The 24,047-nt window shown below is 38.4% G+C and overlaps 1 protein-coding gene and 1 pseudogene across 9 annotated transcripts in view; both read left to right on the forward strand.

The window, feature by feature from the left end:
• The window catches only part of Rgs6 (regulator of G protein signaling 6), a 561,710-nt gene that overhangs the window by 151,980 nt on the left and 385,683 nt on the right, over positions 1-24,047 (forward strand). The window lies entirely within an intron of this gene.
• On the forward strand, positions 9,892-10,121 carry LOC117287181 (annotated as a pseudogene).

Here is a 24,047-nt window from a genome sequence, read left to right on the forward strand (position 1 = left end):
TTCATGCAATCAAGAATGAAAAAGGCGAAGTCACAACAGATCCTACAGAAATCCAGAGGATCATTAATACATACTATGAGAACCTGTACTCTAATAAAACAGAAAACACAGAAAAAATGGACAGATTTCTAGATACTTGTGAATTACCAAAGTTGAATGAAGAAGATAAAAACATTTTAAACACCCCAAACACAATCAGTGAAATTGAAAATGTAATTAAAAACTTACCAACAAAGAAAAGCCCAGGTCCTGATGGATTCACTGCTGAATTTTACAAGACATTTAGAGAAGATCTGCTGCCATTACTCTTCAGACTTTTCAATGAAATTGAAAGGGAAGCTATACTTCCATATTCATTCCTGGAAGCAAATATCACTTTGATTCCCAAACTTGGGAAAGATGTAACTAAAAAAGAGAACTACAGGCCAATCTCCTTAATGAATATAGATGCAAAATTGCTCAGTAAGATGCTAGCAAACAGAATACAGAGGATCATGAAGAAGATCATACATCCTGACCAAGTTGGATTTATTCCAGGGATGCAAGGATGGTTCAACATATGTAAGTCAATAAATGTAATACATTATATTAACAAAGTCAAGGACAAAAACCGTATGATCCTCTCAATAGATGCAGAAAAAGCATTTGACAAAATTCAACACCCATTCATGATAAAAACTCTGCAAAAAATTGGAATAGATGGTTTATATCTCAACTTAATAAAGGCTATCTATGAATAATCAACAGCCAACATCATATTGAATGGCCAAAAACTGAAAATATTCATGTTAAAATCAGGAACAAGACAAGGATGCCCACTATCACAACTCCTCTTCGATATAGTTCTGGAAACATTAGCCATAGCAACTAGATATATGAAGCAATAAAGATAGGAAAGGAAGAAGTTAAACTGTCTTTATTTGCTGATGATATGATACTCTATATTGAAGACCAAAAAAACTCCACCAAAAGACTTCTAGACTTAATTGAAAGATTCAGTAGAGTAGCTGGATACAAGGTCAACACCCAAAAATCAATAGCCTTCTTATACACAAATAACAGACTCACTGAGAGAGAAATAAGGGAAAAAAATCATTTCACAGTAGCATCCAAAAAAATGAAGTATCTAGGACTCAATCTAACAAAAGAAGCAAAAGATCTCTACACTGAAAACTGCAGCAGTCTGAAAAAAGAGATCAAAAAGGATATAAGAAAATGCAAAGATCTCCCCTGCTCCTGGATAGGAAGAATCAACATAGTGAAAATGGCCATACTACCAAAACTGCTGTACAGACTCAATGCAATACCAATTGAAATCCCAACACTATTCTTCACAGAGCTAGAAAGAAGAATTCAAAAATTAATTTGGAACCAGAAGAGACCTAGAATAGCAAAAACCATCCTAGGCAACAGACACATGGCAGCGGGTATAACAATTCCCAAGTTGAAACTATACTACAAAGCCACTGTGATAAAAACAGCATGGTACTAGCAAAGAAACAGAGCTGAGGATCAGTGGAACAGACTGGAAGACACAAAAACGACTCCAGACTTACTCAGCTACCTCATCTTTGACAAAGGAGCTGACCATCATCAGTGGAGGAAAGATAGCCTCCTTAATAAATGGTGTTGGTAAAACTGGATTTCAACCTGCCACAGATTAAAACTGGAACCTTATCTTTTACCATGCACTAAATTAAAATCCAAGTGGATTAAAGATCTAAATATTAAAGCAGAAACATTAAACTTGCTGGAAAGTAAGTAGGCAGAACGCTGGAAGATATTGGCATAGGAAAAGACTTTATGAACAAATCCTCAGTAGCACAGGAACTAGCAGAAGGAATCAACAACTGGGATCTCATCTTATTAAAAAGCTTCTGCACTGCAAAAGAAACCATCAACAGAACTAAGAGACAACCTACAATGTGGGAAAAAAATTTTACCAGCTGCTCCTCAGACAAAGGACTATTATCTAGAATATATAAAGAACTCAAAAGAATCAGCTCCCCCAAATATAAAGACCCAATTCAAAAATGGGCATCCAAAATGAACAGGCATTTTTCAGACAAAGAAGTAAAAGCCGCAAGTAAATATATGAAAAAACGTTCCACATAACTGGTCATTGGAGAGATGCAGATGAAAACAACACTGAGATTCCACCTCACCCCACAAAGAATGGCTGCTATCAAGAAATCACACAACAACAAATGTTGGCAGGGTTGTGGGGAGAAAGGAATCCTTCTTCATTGGTGGGAGTGCAGACTGGTGCAACCACTGTGGAAATCAATATGGAGATACCTCAAAGAGCTTGGATTGGAGGTTCCATTTGACCCAGCCATCCCTCTGCTGGGTATCTTTCCAAAAGAACTAAAAGAATCATATCACAGTGGTGTATGCGCACCCATGTTTATAGCGGCACAGTTTGTAATAGCTAAAACTTGGAAACAGCCCATTTGCCCATCTGTTGGAAACTGGATAAAGAAGATGTGGTTTTTCTAGAAAATGGAATATTACTCAGCCATAAAGAATGAGAAAATAGTTTCATTCATAGGAAAATGGATACATATTGAAGATATACTCCTAAGTGAAATAAATAAGTCACACATGTGTAAATACCAAATAGTTTCTCTGGTATGAATAAACTGCAATAATACATAAGATCCTAGTAAGATTATTGACATTGTGAAATGGGAAGAAAGGAGCTAAAGGTGTAGGGAAGGTGAGATGGATAGGGTAAGGGTAATAAGGGCAAATAAAAAATGTGAGATAAAGAAAAGATGGAAATAAAGTGCTTGTAGATGGTGAGGGGAGGAGAGGATGAAGGGAGGGCAGGAACAAGGAGAAAAAATGAGACCCAAGGCCTGTCATGTAGAGATACAAGATCCCAACAATGAATGTAACTGTACTGTACCCCTAAAATGTACCAATAAACTCAATTAAAGCTGAAAAGAAAACAAACAAAACAAAACAAAACAAAACAAAAACCCCAAAACAACTCCAGATATATTCAGCTACTTCATCTTTGACAAAGGAGCTGACTATCCTCACTGGAGGAAAGATAGCCTCTTTAATAAATGGTTTTGGAAAAAACTGGATCTCAACCTGCCAAAGGTTAAAACTAGACCCTTATCTCTCACCATGCACTAAATTAAAATCCAAGTGGATTAAAGATCTAAATATTAAAACAGAAACACTAAACTTGCTGGAAGATAAGTTCGGCAGAACTCTTGAAGACAATGGCATAGCAAAAGACTTTATGAACAAATCCTCAGTAGCATGGGAACTAGCAGAAAGAATCAACAACTGGGATCTCATCTTATTAAAAGTCTTCTGCACTGCAAAAGAAACCATCAACAGAACTAAGAGACAACCTACAATGTGGGAAAAAATTTTTACCAGCTGCTCCTGAGACAAAGGACTATTATCTAGAGTATTTAAAGAACTCAAAGCAGTCAGCCCCCAAAATATAAAGACCCAATTCAAAAATGGGCATCTGAAATGAACAGACATTTCTCAGACAAAGAAGTAACAGCAGCAAATAAATATATGGAAAAATTCCACATCACTGGTCATTTGAGAGATGCAAATGACAACGCTGAGATTCCACCTCACCACACAAAGAATGGCTGCTATCAAGAAATCACACAATAACAAATGTTGGCAGGGTTATGGGGAGAAAGAAACCCTTCTCCATTGTTGGTGTAAGTGCAGACTGGTGCAACCACTATGGAAATCAATATGGAGATACCTCAAAGAGCTGGGACTAGAGGTTCCACTTGACCCAGCCATCCCTCTGCTGGGTATCTTTCCAAAAGAATTAAAACAATCATATCACAGTGATATATGCACACCTATGTTTATAGCAGCACAGTTTGTAATAGCTGAAACTTGTAATAGCTAAAAGCATTTGCCCATCAGTTGGGAACTGGATAAAGAAGATGTGGTTTTTCTATAAAACAGAATATTACTCAGCCATAAAGAATGAGGAATTAGATTCATTCATAGGAAAATGGATACATATTGAGTGAAATAAATAAGTCACACATGTGTAAATACTGAATAGTTTCTCTGGTGTGAAAAACTATAATAGTACATAAGATCCTAATGGGAAGATTAACAATGTGAAATAGGAAGAAAAGGGCTAAAGGTGTAGGGACAGTGGGTAGGATAGGGGAAAGGGAATAAGGGAAAATAAAAAAATATGAGCAAATGAAAAAATGGAAATAAAGTGTTTGTAAATGGGGAGAGGAGAAGGGGTGAAGGGAGGGCTGGGACAAGGGGAAAAAATGAGGACCAAGACATGTCATGTAAAGGTACAAGATCCCAATAATAAATGTAGCTGTACTATATACCTAAAATGTACCAATAAACTCAATAAAAGAAAAAAAAGATAGTTCCACCATTGTTTTTATGAGGAACTCTCCTTTACTCTTCCCTATGGCTTTGGCTAGGTTGTTTTTATACCTATTCCTATTTATAAAAGTAAAGGGAATGCTACTCATAATACTAGTCATGGTTAACTATGTTGAGCACCTATAGTATCAAATAATATAATAAGTAATTTCAAACATAAGGATAAGATACTCATTTTTTTCATACTTTATAGATGAATGCATGGAGTAAAGATAGGTTAAGTACGGGACTGGGGATTTAGCTCAGCGGTTCAGTGGCCTGCCTTGCTAAGCGCAAGGACCCGAGTTCAATCCCCGGTACCAAAAAACAAAACAAAACAAAACAAAACAAAAGATAGGTTAAGTAATTAATCCAAGCTTATGTAACTACTAAGTACTGAGCATGCCAAGTAGCTGAGGTTCCTCAGATCAAAGTTGGAAGTGATCTTCTTTACTTTGTTCCTAACAGCTCAGGTTATGGAATCACCCAGTTTTACTTACCAGGCATGAATATTATATTTGACACAAAACCTTATAATAATATATAGTGTACACCAAAATGATGGGTCCTCTGGACATCTCTGCTCATTCCTCAACTGCGGGTGCTCACTGGTGATGGTCATGGCAGGGCAGAAGTTGGGTGTTTAGAGTCTCCCAAATAGTTAGATTTAGGTAAAATCATGAGAGTTGAGGCTCTCATGATGGAATTACTGTCTTTTAAAGAAAAGGAAGAGACGTCAAGGCACATGTTTCTCTCCCTCTCTTCCCTCTTCTCTCTTCTCCTTCTTTCTTTCTCTCTGTCTTTCTGTCTCTGTCTCCCACTCCCTTTCTCTCAACCGTCAACTCTCGTCTCACAGGCATAATAAACATCACTGGGAAAACAATATTATCCTGATAGTGATGGGTTCTTCTGAAAATATACTCAACACAGAAATGCTGCAGTCAGGATGGTGTTCCGGGCATTTGGCTCCTACAACCAAGCAGAGGGTGGACCACAGAGGAGCATGACGAAGCAGCCAGGAAAAGTTGATTGAGACACTACTATATCGAGAGGTGCTATGGGCTTGAAATAAAGGATTGGCAAAGATGGATAGATTTGATAGATATTAAGAGTTTGAAATGGCAAGGCCTGGTAGAAGAGGGTCCTGATTTCCAGCTTATTGGCTGGGACAGCATGGTGAATGCAAATATAAGTGATCACGGGGATAGGGAGCTCAGTTCAGTTTTAAACCTAGGTTTGAAGTATCTTTGCAATACTCAGCTGAAGATTAAAATATCTTCAACTAACATTAAAAGTCTAACACAAAAAGCTCCTACATTTTTCTTATAGTTTTCTCAACATACACAGTAAATATTTTTTCTACATGAATTCCGTACTCCGTAAATATTTGTTCACTAAATGATTTTATCTGTAAATATCTCAATATGTATTTTACCATGTATCTCAGAATTCCATGCCTAATGAATTGAATCAAAGTCTCTGGGAGAGGAGACCTAGACATTGGCATTTGTTTTCTTTATGGATGGTTTTAACTTGTGGTCAGATATGCTAGTCACTTCTTCAATTGTAATGCAACAATAGATGAGAAAGTCTCCTTAGAGTTTCTTTCATTCATTCACCAGTTTCATTTTTGAGTGTTTATCATGATTGGGGCTCCATGTCACTTCAAATTGAGCTTTGACTGGGTCCCTGCTGTATTCCTAGTGCCAGAATGTGGCACAGAATAGTTACCCAATAAATTCTTGCAGAATATGTGAATGTTTTAGGATTTTAAGCACTTAAGGAATCCTGCCTTCTAGTAACATAATACCAGCAGTGTCTCCTCAGGAGACGTTGCATTTCTGATGCCTCTGAATATGGACTGTTTGCTGTGATGTTCTTGTAGATTGCTTCCTGGGAAAAGGGTATCCTTAGAATGAGAAATCAGGCTTTGTCAAGTGACCGCTCAGATGCTTTTTGCACGTCCTCCTTTTTCCCAACAACTTTATCTTCTATGTACTGAGTTGTATTTCCCTAAAATTTCTACATTAAAGCTCTAACCGCCATTGTGGTATTAGTTGGAAATGGAGGCCTTTGGGAGATAATTAGGTTCAGACGATGTCGTGAATGTTGAGACTCTTACAAGGCAATTATTGTTCTTATAAGAAGAGGAAGAAAAAATATGAGAAAATGAAAAAATGGAAATAAAGTGTTTGTAAATGGGGAGGGGAGAAGGGGGTGAAGGGAGGGCAGGGACAAGGGGAAAAATGAGAACCAAGACCTGTCATGTAAAGGTACAAGATCCCAGTAATGAATGTAACTGTACTGTGTACCTAGAATGTACCAATAGACTCTATAAAAAGAAAAAAAAAAAGAAGAGGAAGAGACACCAAGACATGTTTCTCTCTTTCCTTCTCTCTCCCTCTTTCCCTCCCTCCTAACTACCTTGGAGACACCTTGAGTGGGTGCCATCTGTGAATGAAACAGAAGGTCCTCACTGGAGTCTGACCAGATTTGACCTGATATTGGACCTACAACTTTTACAACTCTGGGAAAATAAACTTCTGGTGGTTAAGCCCCCCAGGCTTTCATATTTCCTTAGGGCAGCACAAGCAATTTATATACTTTCTGATCTCCTGAAGCTCTACTTCCTTCCCATCTCCTTCTTAATCACCTGGCCTCCAAATGCACAGTGAAGTAATTTTTCACATGTATTTGTTGCGGTTCTACCACAACATGTGTAGTAAGTCAGTGGGCTAAAAGTTTTGTGTACTTTTTTTTTTTAATCACAGAGATTCATAAGGTAAATAGTATCACCCGGGTTTACGTGGCTGATCTGGCTGGCTAGGTGGGTGGCTCCTTCCTCCCTCATACCTCCATGTGCATCCTTCCTGAAGCTGTGTGCTTGGTTGCGTGATCGAAATGGACGACCACCCCCAGTAGAGGAGGACCATTTCCTTGGTCAAGGGTACAAGAGTAGCTGCACTCCCCTGCTAGAACCTCCAAAAAAGCTTTCCAAGTAAATAAAATCACTCTTATATATACATTAGAAAACTTAGACTCAGAAGCTCAAGTTCATGTTGCAAGTGCACAGTGGAGTGTGGGTTTTATCATATCCTGCCTGATTATAAAGCACTTTGCCTCAATCTGAATAATTCCCAATGAAGTTTTCATACGTACACATTGAAATAAGAAATTGAAGATGATGTAGAGATTGTTTAAAAAATGCAACTTTTCAAAACTTTTAAAAACACATTAATTACATTTAAATACCTCCACTGGCTGCAGTTGGCCACATATAGCAGTTTCCCAATCATTATTATTACTATTATTATTGTTGTTTTTCCCTAAAAATCTCCTAGTTCATGAAATCATAAGGTTTGTCTGAGGGTTCATGATTTGCCAATACAACAGAATATACAGTTGGAGGTGTTCCAGACAGTTCAGGTTTCAAGATTGCCCTAAGGCCCAGAAGAAGAACCAAAGATTTGGCTCACTGCTCAGAATTAACATTGCGTACAAGATACTTTAGAAGGAATTTGATAGCTCCATTATTTAAAACTGAGAAAGTTGTTGCCCTGTCTCAGTTCTCACACAGTCTTCCCATTAAGGGGAGCCAGGCCTCTCTTACATGGTGATAGCTACTTACAGAGCTCTTCATAGTCACAGCAGAGTCATTTTAACACCACCCTCCCCATTAGGAATCCAAGCTTGATTCAGCTTCTTAAATATCCCCAACCTGCAATCTGTGGGTCGCTGAGTGTCAGATGTGGCATACACTGTACTTGAGTATCACTTAGGGAGAAAGCTAAAAGCTCATCGCTTTGAAATGATTTTTAAATTAATGTTTTGGTGGAAAATTCCTGTCTTACCTATGCAACTCAGTACCTTTTTGCGCAATTTTATCCAACTTCTTGAAAGCACAAGAAGAAAACAGCCACTTTTCATTGTCTCCTTTGCTCCCAGTAACAGCAAAAATCAAGCTAATTTCTTTGTTTAAAATATTATTTTTATATTTTAATGGACAAAATTAGATATATTATGTAAAATATGTATGGCCATTGTGGAATAGTTAAATCTAGCTAATTAAAAAATGCATTGCTTCCTATAGTTACCATTTTTGTCAAAACATTTATCATCAACTTTCTCCACCTTTTAAGAATAAAATGTATCATCATTAACATGTCCTCCAGCCAACTTCTACTACTTTCTTACCTTCTTTAATTTATATATTTTGACTACATGACCATTTAAAGGAAAAAAATGTTATAAGACTTTTCCCCTGAGTAAGAAAAATTACAGGAAATCATAGCTTTAGTATGCCTGTTGAGGACAGAAAATGAAATTGTTGAAAGTGTTTTTTCCCGTCTCGGTTGAGATGAGCAGGCCTGAGCTTGTTTCCATGGTGGAGATGGCTTCCTGGGAGTGTTAGGAACACACAAAGCTCCTTGCAGCCTGGAGTTGGAGATAGCATATGCTTGCTCCCACCTTATGCTGCTGGTCAGAGCAAGTCATCAGGGCAGCCCAAATGCGAAGGGTGGAGAAGCATGCTGCCTGTGAGTGGACTGTGGCCATGATTACAGCTTTCCAAAGGAGTGATGTGGTGACATGTTATTGAATTAAACAAGTCAGTGCAGATAAAATGCTTAAAGAATGACCAAAATAACTGCTAGTTTGCTATTTTTATTATTGTTATTAGTTCTTATCTAGGCATTTCTTCAGGAGCTTACTGAATGCTTCTTAACTTACTTATATTTTGCTTTTTAAAGTGGTCAGGAGAAATAGTGATTTCCGAGCTGGACTTCTGGCCTGATCTCTGCTGTCCCAGGTGGGATGTGAAGTGACAGAGCTTTCTTTTGCTCCTACAGGTATCTTCCCATTTGCCCCCCACCTTCTAGCAGGTGCTGCTCAGGATTCCCAAGCACCATAAGGATTCATGCTCGTCCTATCCTCTCTATGAGAATGAATTCTGATCCTTGATTCTTACCAGGGTAGTGTTTCACAAATTTGAGCAGTGTTTCCATTTCAGAGAAAAAGAAATCTTGCCTGTTGATTTATAACATTTATTCATCTATGCTTTTTTTTTTTTTTTTGGTACCGGGGATTGAACTTGGGTCCTTGCACTTACAAGGCAGGCCACCGAACCACTGAGCTAAATCCCCAGCCCTCATCTATAAATTTAAACATGAAAATGGACTTCAATTTCAAAATACCAGCATTCACCCAACATGACAGGTGATGTTCTTCTCATTAAAACTGCATCCAGACACTAGATCACTGTGGTCTTAGTTGCCACAGTTCACTCGCAGCTTGCTCTGTTTGGGATACAGCGTACCCTTCAATTACAGGGTAGGTGGTGCCATTCTTTGATCTTGCTTTATAATGAAAGCATCATATAGAATCAAGTCCTTCTCTGTCTCTTTCTCTTTAGCCTGTAACAATTAATATGGCACCACTTCTGTCACCTAGATAATGAACAGTACTTGGATATAAGATGTCTATCTGGTTTAGTACCTTTGCATCGCTTCTCGGCCTTTTGGCTAAGATCAAGTGTGGTTTAGTACCTTTGGAGTTTGAATGAGTAGATGAATCTCCTGGGATAATGTTGAAAGGTAGGGCAGGGAGCCTCAAGAATCTGCATTTTATTGTATTTTATTTTTATTTTTGTGGTATTGGGGATTGAACACAGGGCCTTCACATTGAGCTATATCCCCAGCCTGTATACATTTTTATTTTGAAACAGAGTTCCATTAAGTTGCCTAGGCTTGGCTTACACTTGCAGTTCTCCTGCCTCAGCCTCCCAGAGTGTTGGAATGACAAGTGTGTGCCACTATACCCAGAAAGATTCTGCATTTTAAACAAGTTCTAAGGTTCTGCCTGTATTCTAGGTCTAGGGATGATAATTTGAGGACAAGGATCTGATGTTAATTCTATTAGGTATCTTTTTAGATTATTATTTAAACAAACATTTAAGAACCAATCATGTCTATGGATATGTCCATCATCTCTAGTTAAAGAAACACCACACTGAAACATAAAAAGCAAATAAGCAACATTAGAATATTATACTGGCTCTGTAGGAATCAAATCCTGACCCTAGGCATGAAGCTGCATGTATTGACTACTTGGCATCGGCCACTGATGTAGGGAGAATTAAGATTGTACAAAGCCCTTGTGGACATTTTGGACATAACTCATGGACAAGTCCTCAGCCAGTTGGACAGGCTAATAAATCATTTTTGTGGAAGAAAATTTTATTTGTATCCTCCTTATATCACTATTCACATTTTGCCTAGTCTTGTAAAAATGTGGTATAATTTTTTTTTCAAGGCTCATATCCTAAGGGGAAGGATCATGTTGTATTCATTTTTGTACTTTTTATGTATAAACATTTGTGGAATTGAATTTATTAGATAGATCTTGTGAGTGCCCTTTGCTATTTGCATAGCCAAGGTTTCATTTTCTTAAAATTCTAGGAATTTGTTCTTTCTGTTATATTTTAGATTTGCTATTTTATTTACCTTTACTGCTTTTTCCCCCTTTTCCTTCTAGGAGCTATCCCTAAACTTTGAATCACTAAAATTTGATCTCTGGTATTTAAACACATACCCCATTTTTATTCTTAGTTCTTGGTTATCAGGTGCACTTTGCATTTTACTTTGGTCTGAGAAAATACTGAGATCAAAAACACATATTTAATTGATAATTTCAGTGACTAGAATTTTTTTACTACATATAGAAATCTTCTGGAGAAAAGCTGTGTCAGAAGATTCAGGAGACTGAATTGTTCTTTGAAAAGAAAATGGAAGCACATCTATAATCCCAGCACTGTGGGAGGCTGTGGCAGGAGGATTGTAAATTCAGGCTCAGCCTGGGAAATTTAGGAATGTAGTGAGACCCTGTCTCAAAATAAAAAGGGATGGGCATGTAGTTCAGTTCAAAGGCCCTGGGTTCAAGCCCCAGTATTGCAATGAAAAAGAAAAAATAAGAAGAAAAGTGCAATATTATAGAGAAATATCCAGATGTAGGCTTTCCACATAAAGTATCATTTTATGAGGGAAAATACCCAAGCAAAACAGTACCTGATCTTATCAATGCGGGCTCCAAGTGCATGCCTCCTTCTTTGGCATTGAGAAACTCTCTAATAATAGTGAGAGAAAAATAACAAGAGGCCAGAGTGGGATATCTAACAAACGTATAAATCAATTCTGTACCACATCAATGAAAAAGAGAAACCAGGTATAGGTGCATATAAGGTAATCTCATGGTGTTAATAATTTTTTCCTAGTTCTGTTGATCTATCTGTCTAGATTTCTACCCATAGACTCATCCATCTATTCATTCATTCATCCAACTACGCAGCCATCATTTACTCAACCATTTATTTAACATTTTTATTAAAACATAAAGCACAGACTCAAAAACTACACAGAAAACATAACCTGATGCACAGATTCTTAAAGCATGGTTTTCAAATCATTAGCAGCAGCAGCATTGTCCTAGATCTTAGTAAAGAAGTAAATGTTTGAAGAATTACTGGCTCAGAGCTATGGAGATGGGTGTTTTTTTCCTTATGTGGCCTTATGAGGATCCCATACATGCTTGACTTTGAGAACCACTGGCTTAGAGTGAAGTGCTATATGCTGTAGATGCTTGTGGCCACCACCTAGTTCAAGAAATAGAACTTTGCCAGCCACTTCATACGTTCCTCTAAGTTCTGTGTTGCTTCCCAGTCACAACTCCTTTTTCCTTCCAAAATTAAGCATTGATTTGAGTTTTGCAGTGATTTCTTAACTCTTTTCTTGGTGCTGGGGATAGAAGCCAGGGCCTCTGCACTGAGCTATATCCCCATCTCCTCATTTTAATTTTGAGAGAGTCTTGCTGAGTCATTAAATTGCCTAGTCTGGGCTCAAACTTGCAACCTCAGCCTCCTAGATTGCTGGGATAACAGGTATGTGCAATGATGCCCAGAAAAATTACCATGACCTTGAGTTTTTTTATAATTTTGTCACTCATTGATTGACAGACATCTCCTCCATAATTGCTTTCAACTTTAACCTTCAATCTACATGTTCCCTCACTGTCTCTTTACCATACAATCTCTTTGTCAAAGATCTTGAGTTGGGTGACTTGCTACAGTTTCCAAGTGTGAATTTTGCAAATTGTAGTCATGTTAAAGTTTAACATGTTTCTCTGTCCTTGCACAGTATTGGCAGCTGGATTTGGAGGCTTCAATAGATCAAAGACCCATCCTCTTGCTAAGATGCTAAGTGGTATTGTGATTTTTTTTTTATGAGGAAGCATATGATTTCTAGCTTTCAGGACTTTTTTGAAGTTAGTAGCCATAGACACTCAATGCGTAGATCTGTTGGGAAGTATATAATGATGGTAGGCTATTATTTTCACTTATTACTTGGAAAAAGTTGTGTGGAATAAATTTAAATTATTTTGTGGCTACCAAATGGTACATTTAATTTTTCTCCTGTTACTTGTCCAGTTTGTAAGATACTGAATTATTTCTCTGTTTAATCAACCGAGTTCAGGTTTCTTTCAGGATATATGCTTATTTCTTCAAAAAGTGGTGCCTTACAACCAACAGATATTGTCATAAGTACTCTAAAAGTATTTAATATACTCTAGCCTGTCTGGCCTACTTCACAGTGCTATCATATGCCAAAATCACGTACAGAGGACATGAGGTATGGCTAGGAAAGTGAAAAGGAAGTGACTTTCTCAATACCACACAGGCACTTTGAGAATTAGACCACACCACAGCCTAAATATCTGTGACTACCAATCCTAGAATCCTCCCATCATGACATTCCACCAGCACTAAGTATGAAGAAGATGAATTTGTCAGGCATAAAGAAAACTTACTGACCCAGAGTACATGCTATTTTTTGAATATTGTTAATTCTCCATTCTTAAAAAAAAAATCAGTAGTGCAGCTTTCACCGTAAAGGTCTTTTGTTCAGGCTTACATAGTCGTCACCATTCACAAGTGACTTGCTGTATTGCAGATGCCATCATCTGCTTTGCATGCATTTCTTATTTAATCCTCACCACCTGGTGAAGTATTATCACCACCCCTAGTTTACACAAGAGGAGACTTACTACAGCTTAGAGTGTGTGGCTCAAATCACCTGGCTAATAAACTGTGGATCTGTGCAGATAGGGACTTTCTTTTCTTATTTTTAAAGTGTTCTGGTAGCAAATAATAGACTCGTCTCACCACTACTGATACTGTTGTCTGTGTGCTCCATTGTTGTCTCTTCCTATGCACGTGTGCACACACACACACACACACACACACATACACACACACACAGCAAGGGGAAGGGAGGGAGCCTACCCTGCCTAGTGGGCTTTGTAGGAGGAAGACAGCCATTTGGGTTTCCTTGCTTTTTCCCTTTCCATTTCTCTCCCCACTTAGCAGTTAGCAACAGAGGGTAAATCATTTCTCTTTCTTGCTTGTGGCAGCGTGTACTACATTCTTGGACTATTTTCTGCTTCAGATTTCTACTTAAGAGTCTTTACAGCCTATTACTTGGGTCCATAGGGGTATAGAATAAGCCTTTGGCTCTGATAATCATCACAATTATCATGTGAGACCATGGGATGGGGGCTATCCCCCATACTACTTTGCTGATGAATTTGGCCTTCATCTTTTCCTTTTTTTATTTTTATTGGTACGTATGTTTTTTCAGTGTATAATGTTTACCTTCCTTCCTTATGTGGAATTGGCACATGTACACAGGGCATCTTAATTCCTTTTTTCATCCCGTTTCCCTCTCCTCCCCCATCTCTTGATCCCCTTCCCATTTCCTATTTCCTATTATTTTGCTCTTTGTTTATAATTTGGGTTTTTAACATAAGAGAAGCCACTCACTGTTTAAACTTGTGTGTCTGAATTATATGACGTGCACCATGGGCCTTCATCTTTTCAAAGTTCGCTCACATCCAGTAGATCCCTCACTGGCCTCCTTGACTGACCCTCAGCCTTCTCCAATCAATCACACACTAACCTCCTTAGACCTTTAAACTTTTCTAGGTTACTTTCCCTCACCATAGAAGTCACTGGCATATTCTCGCTGTTCCCCGTATCAAATCCAAACTCCTGTCTCAACTTTCAAGGCCCTCTGGAAGAATCTGTCTTCTGTCTTCTGGCCACATTGGCTGTCAGAGCCTTTGGAGAGGAGACCTCAGGTTTGTCACCATCTATAAGCCTTCCCTTTCCTCTGTGCTGCATCTCTCTGCCCCCCTTTTCCTTCACTGAGCAACATTTCCTTTTCCACAAGTTACTGTAAGAAGAAATCGATTCTTTTTAGCTAAAGTAAATTACATCCAACTCTCCTTACATGGAAAAAAAGGCACTAAAGTGCTGACAGATACCATCTTGGAGTGGATGGATGTTCTTACTGCTTTCCTCCTAGGACAATCAGGAACAAATTTAACTGGTGAGTGTCTGGTCCATATAGAAGGGAAGTGGTGACTTACACCAGACTAGGATAGCACTCAGTAGGATTCACACCATGTCCATATAATTTCCACTTGCAGATTAGAAATCCAACAGAATCTCAAATAGGAGATCATGGTGATTGTTTCCCCAATCCCCAGTTATGGCTTTATAATGCAATTTGAATAGCAAAGGTGCATATACATATTAAGAAGCCTAATAAATTTCTAAAACATAATAGGACCTCAAAAATCTTGATTATAATTATATATTAGTCATGCTATCCCCAATAAGGTTTTGAGAAAATGCCTTTTCTTAAACCAGGTTACCATGTCCATGGATCAAGTCCCCGGGAAGGACCACATTTATATTGTGGGGGAAGCAGCAGCATCCACTAGCGTGTACCTAGTGCTTCAGTTGCCCTTTAGAGTGGACGCAAAAAGAGATTCTCAGAGAAACATTCAGACCATTTGCTTAAATCATTTTATACCCATAAGAACAACTGGCAGACCCAGCAGCCTCAACTAGTAATTTGATAGTTGAACTAGATCTGAGACATTTCTTAACTAAAAATGTGAAAAGTTGGGTGGACTGCTCTGTACTGCCAATTTCTGTTTTGCTTTCCTACTTGCCTACAATACCATTTGGCTCTTTGGTGTAACCCCCTTGAGAAGCCAGAATCCACTAGCAGGGCTGAGGCATCTTAGAGAAATTGGACTGTAAAGTGTATGAGGCTTAGTCTGATGGTTCTTGTCACATTGGGCAGCCGGTGGCATTTACCATGCCGATTGGCAGGAGTGCTTTGCTCTCAGCCACAGATGGGCTGGAATGCCTTCCCAGCCTTCCAACCACACTATGGTAGGTGGTTGCTCCTTGTCTCTTCCTGTAGTATTTGTGTTTGTATTTCTTTCATGATATGCATTGCAGGCTATTATACTAGTCTTCTTTGGTGCATGCTCCCTAAGAGGCTATGAAGTCTTTCAGGTCAGGAACCTACCTGGATTCTACTCCAAGGGTTAGAGGTTCATTATGAAGCTGAAGGTCACAAAGCTGCTAAGTGGCAGTGATGCAGGATTCTAAGCCTCATTCATCTGTTTCAAAGCACGGGCTCTTAATGAGAGTGTCTCTCATGTCATAGAAATAATCGTGGTAGCTTAGGGCAAAATAATAGGCATGAAACTGTTGATCACCCAGTGGTAATTACAGTAGTAATTGTTTATTGGGTCTTTAAAACTGTCCTAATCATTTTATACACATTTTAGTTAATCCTTCCAACAGTCCTATGCATGGCTAATATTATCTGATAATACATTTGAGTGTCACAGAAGCTAAATGACTTGCCAACCAAGCTAGTAAGTAGATGTAACTTGAACCCAGATTGGCCTGATCCCAAAGCCTGGTCTTGTCTGCCCTCTGTGGGTTTTCCTTTATTGTTTTACTCAGGCCCAACTCTGTAAACCAATTTCTCTTACTTAATACATAACAAATACACAGAGGGAAAAGGTGACTCTCTCTATATATTTATATCTAGCTATATGGTGTGTGACTATATATATATATATATATATATATATACATACATACATGATATATATAATCATGTGGTCCCACATTGCATTTGAAGATAGTGAGGAGTATTGGATTTGGATTGTTGAAAACTACCAGTTTTGTATTCTTTCATGTTCAGTAAAATCACACAGATATGCACACACATACTGGTAGGACCCCACCCCACCCCACCCCACTATGTGGACAGCTATGGTGGTGGAAATGGTAGGAATGGTACTTTACATTGGTTTACCCTTTGTGTTTATACAAATTCCTATTTGATCTTCCTCAGAGGTAGATTTGATCAAGTATTCTTCTTACTTGCTTTTGCTTATACAGGAGAAAATTGAGACTCTTAGTGGTTAAAGAGAGATAGAGTGGATTCAAATGTGGGACTTCTGTTTTCTGATTGAGTGTTCTTCAGGTAATTACTTTCAGACCGTGATATATGGAGGCACCCCAGAAAGTGTGGGGACAGGGGAGCTTAAAGACCTACATACTACTTCAGGTTGAATAGCTCTGCTTTTATCTGATTGATTTATAGGGTTTTGTGTGAAATTTTGTTTTATAAAGGACTCTGCCCTTCCTATAGTTTGTTACTGCTGTGTAACAACCACTGCCAAACTGCAATTGGTCATCGTTACTCATATGTCTGTGGGTTAGTAGGGTTTGGCTGGGTTCTTCCAGACTGCTGTGCCCTGTGCTGCTGCAGTAGGGAAGCTGGGATGCCTCTGCTCCACAGGCCTCCCGTCCTTGTTGGACCAGTGGATTAGGTAGGGTACCCTCTTCATATCCACTTTCAGGCTTAGGCTTGGAACTGATATGGTGTATTTTCCAAAGCAAATCACATGGCCAAGCCCAAAGCCAAGAGGCTTGTGGTGAGGCTATGACAAGACCATTGATGCAGAAAGTAGTGAAAATTTGGGATCAATAATATGATCAACCAAAATGCCTTGAAAACATTGTAATATTATTCCACTGTCTGAATTGGAAAGAGATTAAAGTTCTTTAAGCCACATATACCTACAGCGTCAAGAGGAGGTGGCTATTATAAAGGACAGGAGATTTGTGCCTCCTGTACAGAGTAATCAGGCCTGAGGATTACTGTTCATAAGCAGCTGCCAGTTTGTGTTATGGTCATTCAGGCATGGTGGATATATAAGGGAGTTTGAAGGGGTATATATAAGAGACACTGATATAAACATGCCTTCACCTACCAACTTTGTCAGCTTCTGCCCTTATTCTATTTTGTGCCTCACCTCCCTCCAGCATTTGTATGAGGATAGTCTGTAGATCTCGTTCCTCCCTGTCACTGTCTCCTTGGTTGCAGTCAGGTGTCATTGCACATTGGAGGTCTGAGTCTTTACCTGCTTGTAGCCATTGGTAGGCCAGTCACCAAAACCTATGGTCATTTGTATCTTATGACCCTACCTTGTCTAATTGGCCTTCATAAGCTGTCAGATTCTGCTAAGGTCATTTAATTGTCTTCTTTGTAATGTGATTCAGGCTAAATGGATAAGAGACTAAAATCTTACCTAGAATGCAATATGCCAGTATTGCTCTATCTCAACAGTAAAAAAATGGTGCAGGAATTACTCAGCAGAATATTTATTAAAATAGGCTCTGTGAGGAGTAAACAAATACACATGCAAATATTTAAATGCACGAAGTTACAGTCACAAAATAATTCATTCTTGAGGAACAGGACTCCCCCCGCCATCTTGCTGAAGGCTCTTTCCCCCAGTAAGTTTAATTATTTGGGTGAAAATCATTAAGCATTGCAAGTCACACATGCCAAGTGAGCCAAGGACTTTTCACTGGATATCTTAGTGGGAGGATGATTACTTTGTGGTACAAGTGACTATAGTAAAGAGAAACAAGAAAATTATTAGGGGATATGAAAAGTCATGCATCTAGTATGTTTAGTCAAAATCCATTTGATCACATTTAAAAAGATGACAGTCAAAACCATGGGCACTATATAAGGATGACTACCTTATCTGATTTTACAGACCATTTACTAATTATCTGGAGTCAAAGTTGTATATATCTGTGTGCTAAAACCCATTTCCCTATAATGAATTGCCTTCCACCTGTTTATATTTGAATTGCACAAGCATTATCATACACCACCATTACTGAGGTAGTCTGTCCTTCCTGAAAAAATTCTTTCACTTTGAACATCATTTGATTGCATCTAGCTGTCTGAGTAAAAGCAGCAAAGTAGGAAGCCTCTTGCTACTGGCAGTGGTAAAACTCAGCCTGACAGCTGAAAGCGGGACAATAGACCCAGGATTCAAAAAATACCTCTCTAAGGATAGTAGAGGATCAGGGCCCAGGACACCACCATGCCTATGTCACCCTGAGACATCCTCTATGCGACGGACCTGCGTGGCAATGGATTTCCTAATGATCATTAGACATTAAGATTAAGTCACCTATTTCTTAGAATAGTCCAATGAGGTAGGAAAATATTACATTTTAAAGTTAACACTTGCACTTTAAGTGCTAAAATGTAGAAGTGATTTTTGGTGCTTCAAGAGTTATATATCTGGGAAAACAGTTGATTACCCAGTGTACTTCTCTAAAAGTTACTCTTTTACCCAATTTTTTTATTTGGCATAGTTCTAGTGGAATCTTCCAAAAGACATTAGTACATTCCTGTGCTTCAGTGCATGTTTTCTCAAGAGGTATTATCTATTTTTATATTGTGCTGTAAGGTTTCCAGTACCCATAAAAATCGGAATTGGAGGATATATGGTTGCTGAAAACTAATTCTATAGAGAAATGAGATTGATTTTGGGAGGTGGTTGGAGGAGTTCAGGTGTTTTTCTTTCCATTTTCCTGAGCAGAAGTAACAAAAATGGAAAGAGTAACATCTAACAAAGGAAATATTTGAGCTGGAAAATAACTAAAGGGGAGTTAGATCAAAGTTTTTAACACAATTGAAGAAAAGAGTTGACTTAGACCATGGACATAAACTGGCAGTATAAGGGTTGGGAGACATTTTGTAGATTATCATTGGACTATAGGACACCATGTTGCAGTGATTATAAAAGAAAATCATCAGTTTTTCAGGGGTCTTTTGTGCTAGTGGTAGTTTTGTTAGGCGCAAGGTTTACAAAATTGATCATGTATTTGAAAGGTCATTGATGCTCATGAATGAATTGGCCATGGATTTTCTACAGGTTTTGCTCTTTCTGTGGATTTTCGCTTGGTTTGAAGATGTGGGAGCAGTTATATATACTCACAAATAAAATTCAGCAAGTATTGATTTGAGCTTTCCATAAAAAAGACTATTCTTGGTGTTAGATGTGAAAAAAGGAGGGAGGGAGGAAGGGAGAGAGAGAGAGGGAGAGAGAGATTGAGATTGACTCCCCTGTAATCTGGAAGTGAGGATATAATTTCAGACACAAGCAGCTCTGATGGAAAACATGGATGTCATGTGTTCCAATGGACAAATTCAATTAGTGTGTTTTAGAGCCAGATCTAAACCTAGGTTATCTGAAGGCTCCTAAAGTCAGCATAGATTCTGATGGGTTTAGGATGGTTACTAGAAGTGTATGGACTTCGATCTGTTTTGTTTTGTTTTTTTAAATGGAACCTTGGCAGATTAAGTCAGCAAGGATATTTTGGTAGCAGAAAGAGCTCGGGCCAAGGTGCGTAACTGGGTGTTGCTTATTTTATTTCACACGTACAATAGATTCCTGTGATTAGAGCCATACTGTATTTTCTATGCAGTACAGGAATTTGAGTAGGCAATTGCTGTGGAACATTTAGAGGACATAATTTAAGTCTAAACAAAGGAATAGTTTCTTTCAAATTCTTGAGGAAAAGTAGATTCTTTGAGCTAAAAAGAGGATTAGAAATTGTCTATTGAGCAGGTTTATATTGTTTTTATGACACAGTGGGAATCTTTCAGATGACATATTTTACAAATGCCTCATCTATAAAACAGACAGAAGCGTGGCTTATGGAGACAAATGTGGGACTTCTGTTTTCTGATTGAGTGTTCTTCAGGTAATTACTTTCAGACCGTGATATATGGAGGCACCCCAGAAAGTGTGGGGACAGGGGAGCTTAAAGACCTACATACTACTTCAGGTTGAATAGCTCTGCTTTTATCTGATTGATTTATAGGGTTTTGTGTGAAATTTTGTTTTATAAAGGACTCTGCCCTTCCTATAGTTTGTTACTGCTGTGTAACAACCACTGCCAAACTGCAATTGGTCATCGTTACTCATATGTCTGTGGGTTAGTAGGGTTTGGCTGGGTTCTTCCAGACTGCTGTGCCCTGTGCTGCTGCAGTAGGGAAGCTGGGATGCCTCTGCTCCACAGGCCTCCCGTCCTTGTTGGACCAGTGGATTAGGTAGGGTACCCTCTTCATATCCACTTTCAGGCTTAGGCTTGGAACTGATATGGTGTATTTTCCAAAGCAAATCACATGGCCAAGCCCAAAGCCAAGAGGCTTGTGGTGAGGCTATGACAAGACCATTGATGCAGAAAGTAGTGAAAATTTGGGATCAATAATATGATCAACCAAAATGCCTTGAAAACATTGTAATATTATTCCACTGTCTGAATTGGAAAGAGATTAAAGTTCTTTAAGCCACATATACCTACAGCGTCAAGAGGAGGTGGCTATTATAAAGGACAGGAGATTTGTGCCTCCTGTACAGAGTAATCAGGCCTGAGGATTACTGTTCATAAGCAGCTGCCAGTTTGTGTTATGGTCATTCAGGCATGGTGGATATATAAGGGAGTTTGAAGGGGTATATATAAGAGACACTGATATAAACATGCCTTCACCTACCAACTTTGTCAGCTTCTGCCCTTATTCTATTTTGTGCCTCACCTCCCTCCAGCATTTGTATGAGGATAGTCTGTAGATCTCGTTCCTCCCTGTCACTGTCTCCTTGGTTGCAGTCAGGTGTCATTGCACATTGGAGGTCTGAGTCTTTACCTGCTTGTAGCCATTGGTAGGCCAGTCACCAAAACCTATGGTCATTTGTATCTTATGACCCTACCTTGTCTAATTGGCCTTCATAAGCTGTCAGATTCTGCTAAGGTCATTTAATTGTCTTCTTTGTAATGTGATTCAGGCTAAATGGATAAGAGACTAAAATCTTACCTAGAATGCAATATGCCAGTATTGCTCTATCTCAACAGTAAAAAAATGGTGCAGGAATTACTCAGCAGAATATTTATTAAAATAGGCTCTGTGAGGAGTAAACAAATACACATGCAAATATTTAAATGCACGAAGTTACAGTCACAAAATAATTTATTCTTGAGGAACAGGACTCCCCCCGCCATCTTGCTGAAGGCTCTTTCCCCCAGTAAGTTTAATTATTTGGGTGAAAATCATTAAGCATTGCAAGTCACACATGCCAAGTGAGCCAAGGACTTTTCACTGGATATCTTAGTGGGAGGATGATTACTTTGTGGTACAAGTGACTATAGTAAAGAGAAACAAGAAAATTATTAGGGGATATGAAAAGTCATGCATCTAGTATGTTTAGTCAAAATCCATTTGATCACATTTAAAAAGATGACAGTCAAAACCATGGGCACTATATAAGGATGACTACCTTATCTGATTTTACAGACCATTTACTAATTATCTGGAGTCAAAGTTGTATATATCTGTGTGCTAAAACCCATTTCCCTATAATGAATTGCCTTCCACCTGTTTATATTTGAATTGCACAAGCATTATCATACACCACCATTACTGAGGTAGTCTGTCCTTCCTGAAAAAATTCTTTCACTTTGAACATCATTTGATTGCATCTAGCTGTCTGAGTAAAAGCAGCAAAGTAGGAAGCCTCTTGCTACTGGCAGTGGTAAAACTCAGCCTGACAGCTGAAAGCGGGACAATAGACCCAGGATTCAAAAAATACCTCTCTAAGGATAGTAGAGGATCAGGGCCCAGGACACCACCATGCCTATGTCACCCTGAGACATCCTCTATGCGACGGACCTGCGTGGCAATGGATTTCCTAATGATCATTAGACATTAAGATTAAGTCACCTATTTCTTAGAATAGTCCAATGAGGTAGGAAAATATTACATTTTAAAGTTAACACTTGCACTTTAAGTGCTAAAATGTAGAAGTGATTTTTGGTGCTTCAAGAGTTATATATCTGGGAAAACAGTTGATTACCCAGTGTACTTCTCTAAAAGTTACTCTTTTACCCAATTTTTTTATTTGGCATAGTTCTAGTGGAATCTTCCAAAAGACATTAGTACATTCCTGTGCTTCAGTGCATGTTTTCTCAAGAGGTATTATCTATTTTTATATTGTGCTGTAAGGTTTCCAGTACCCATAAAAATCGGAATTGGAGGATATATGGTTGCTGAAAACTAATTCTATAGAGAAATGAGATTGATTTTGGGAGGTGGTTGGAGGAGTTCAGGTGTTTTTCTTTCCATTTTCCTGAGCAGAAGTAACAAAAATGGAAAGAGTAACATCTAACAAAGGAAATATTTGAGCTGGAAAATAACTAAAGGGGAGTTAGATCAAAGTTTTTAACACAATTGAAGAAAAGAGTTGACTTAGACCATGGACATAAACTGGCAGTATAAGGGTTGGGAGACATTTTGTAGATTATCATTGGACTATAGGACACCATGTTGCAGTGATTATAAAAGAAAATCATCAGTTTTTCAGGGGTCTTTTGTGCTAGTGGTAGTTTTGTTAGGCGCAAGGTTTACAAAATTGATCATGTATTTGAAAGGTCATTGATGCTCATGAATGAATTGGCCATGGATTTTCTACAGGTTTTGCTCTTTCTGTGGATTTTCGCTTGGTTTGAAGATGTGGGAGCAGTTATATATACTCACAAATAAAATTCAGCAAGTATTGATTTGAGCTTTCCATAAAAAAGACTATTCTTGGTGTTAGATGTGAAAAAAGGAGGGAGGGAGGAAGGGAGAGAGAGAGAGGGAGAGAGAGATTGAGATTGACTCCCCTGTAATCTGGAAGTGAGGATATAATTTCAGACACAAGCAGCTCTGATGGAAAACATGGATGTCATGTGTTCCAATGGACAAATTCAATTAGTGTGTTTTAGAGCCAGATCTAAACCTAGGTTATCTGAAGGCTCCTAAAGTCAGCATAGATTCTGATGGGTTTAGGATGGTTACTAGAAGTGTATGGACTTCGATCTGTTTTGTTTTGTTTTTTTAAATGGAACCTTGGCAGATTAAGTCAGCAAGGATATTTTGGTAGCAGAAAGAGCTCGGGCCAAGGTGCGTAACTGGGTGTTGCTTATTTTATTTCACACGTACAATAGATTCCTGTGATTAGAGCCATACTGTATTTTCTATGCAGTACAGGAATTTGAGTAGGCAATTGCTGTGGAACATTTAGAGGACATAATTTAAGTCTAAACAAAGGAATAGTTTCTTTCAAATTCTTGAGGAAAAGTAGATTCTTTGAGCTAAAAAGAGGATTAGAAATTGTCTATTGAGCAGGTTTATATTGTTTTTATGACACAGTGGGAATCTTTCAGATGACATATTTTACAAATGCCTCATCTATAAAACAGACAGAAGCGTGGCTTATGGAGGAGACATGACAATTAGAGTTATACATTTGCTCTTTCCTCTTTTTCACTCTTTAAACAATCCTTGCAGTACCTGCAAAAAAAAAAAAAAAAAAAAACA

This window comes from Fukomys damarensis, unplaced genomic scaffold (assembly GCF_012274545.1).
Source record: "Fukomys damarensis isolate Sample0158 unplaced genomic scaffold, DMR_v1.0_HiC HiC_scaffold_21, whole genome shotgun sequence".
NCBI classification, from domain to species: Eukaryota; Metazoa; Chordata; class Mammalia; order Rodentia; family Bathyergidae; genus Fukomys; species Fukomys damarensis.